Raw genomic sequence first — 2500 nt, forward strand, 5'->3', positions numbered from 1 at the left:
CATTATTGTTATTTTTTTAAATTTTGCGAATTAGTCCACCGAGCAAATTATTCCCTCGTAATATATAATAATCAATAAAGGATTGATTCTATAATAATACGTACGCAATCAGCATGAATTAAAATACTATGTTTAAGCGTATTTGAACGACCGGGCAATGCCGAGAGTCCAGTTAGTAGTGAAATATATTATGAATCTGTTCATTACAATTTCAATTCCGTAGAATAAATAAAATAATGATAATAAAACATTTCAAACACAGAACGAATCTATATATTAACTAGCATGGGTACCCGGCGTTACCCGGGTTGACATGGAGTTCCTTTTGGAACACACCCGCTATACTAAGAATATTAATCATTTTTATCATGGGCAACGTCGAAATCCCCACAACAATTTAAAAAATAAAAGAACGGATAAAAACATGTCAGTGTAATCGCCTAAAAAAAGAAGTACATGATAATCTCTCCCCCAGATATTTCGGCAGAAAGGGATACAAAGAGAAGAACCTATTCTCCGGGTAGATTATATGTCTTAAGAAGAAATTGACATTCAAATAATGTTTCTTAATTTTTTTTTTTTGTGTCAAAATTTAATGCAAAGTTGAAATATATAAATTTTTAAGTAGCAGTCATTCTGAACTACATTTGATATAATATGAGAGTCGTTTGAAAAGTAATGCATCCTATATTTTAACTCAAATAGTTGAAGAGCTACGACTATTGGAGTGATACCATTATAACGAGCGACCTTTTTTGCTCCAGAATTTATCTTTTTATATAGTCATCACCATTCTCAATGCAATTTTGTCAGCAATTCAATGGGGCATCTCTGCTTCTGATGCACGTTCATAACAGGGGTGCTTTCTCAGAATCTTATACCGTCAATACTTGCAACAGAGAGATTAAAATTTTAGGTCATGAATGCATGTTCAATCATAATGCAATTTGTAATGCTCTCTGGTCCATTCAGACGGAATAAAAAAGTAGATTTCATTACTTTTGAAATATTGCATTTAACTTGTGTGGCTGACTTTAATGCTATGAATCAATTTGTAACTGTATTTTTGGCTAGATTCATTCTGTGTTACGAGCATTAGTTCCCTCAATTAATCAGATACTCACAATAGGGACCATGTTAAGGTTGTTAACATTCCTAATAAAATAAAACGAGGTTTCTGAATTTTTGAGAGAAGAATTGGTTATTCACATTATTTGGATTCATTAGACTACTTTTCTCATCTTGAGTGTGATTTTCATAACGTTTCGCTCGATGTAACCTCCGATCTTCTTCAGGTGTATTTTCTCAAACTTGGGAATGTTTCTGTCGAACTCGGGAACTTTGACAGAATTTCGAGCGAAACCCTTTATTTACTTTACGGGGGTAGCGTGCTCTTGTTCCGTCAGCCATGTCTGGATAGAGGTTCAAATTAATTCGCAATTTTGTTTTTCAGTCGTCCACACTGAGGATTGAACCTTCAACCTTCAGGAGAATATCACTTTTTACAACTGATTTTTCCAAGTACTCTAACTACTATGCAACGGCCATGGCTAACGGAACAAGAGCACACTACCCCCGTGAAGTAAATAAAGGGTTCTGCTCGAAAATCCGTCCAAATTCCAGAATTTGACAAGATACACCTGAAGAAGGTCGGAGGTTACATCGACCGAAACGTTGTGAAAATCACACTCAAGATGAGAACAGTAGTCCAATGAATCCAAATAATACAAAAATAAAAGAAGTGTCATGCACCAGGAATCCCTTTACCATTGCTACGACCCCGTGCAAGTATTGAGGATTCATTCTTCATTTTGTTGATGGATTATAATCTTAATGGTGTCTTGTTGCCACATGTGGACTGATGTATCTACAAAACAGAGCCTCACATCTAATAGGTCATGCACTATCTACCAAGCTCCAACCCTTGTCTAATCGCAGCAATATCGCACTCATGTGCCTGTTTTACAAGTACTTTAATGGAATGTGCTCTGATGAGCTCATAACACTTGTGCCCCTTCGATATACATACTCATGACTAACCCGACAAGCAGCAAAATTCAACCTCTGTACTGTTGAGGTCCTTAGATGCCTTCTATCTTAATAGTTTCTTCTCTGGAACTGCTAGACTTCGGAATTCCCTTTGTACTGCTCGCTTGACTATACTAACCTGCAAAAGTTTAAATGCAATGTCAACACATATCTTGTTGCTCAACACCCCACAGTTCCCTGTTAGAAACGATCCCAAATAGTATCCTCTTACGTTCCAAGTGGCAATAAGCCTTGTTTGGGATTTTTTTTTTTTACATGGAGGTAACCATTTATCAAGGCCCAGAAGCCACTCGGGGATAAGGGTTATTTTGTGTACAGTAATCAATGGGATAGAGTTTTTTTTTTTTTCAAAATGATTGATGACTTATTGCTGTATTAAATCTCATTTGTTTTTTCTTCCATTTAAAAAAAAAAAAGGGGGAAAAATACTCATGCTTTTACAACAAGCTAA

Source organism: Euprymna scolopes, chromosome 5 (assembly GCF_053919585.1).
Source record: "Euprymna scolopes isolate OS-2025 chromosome 5, ASM5391958v1, whole genome shotgun sequence".
Lineage (NCBI taxonomy): Eukaryota > Metazoa > Mollusca > Cephalopoda > Sepiida > Sepiolidae > Euprymna > Euprymna scolopes.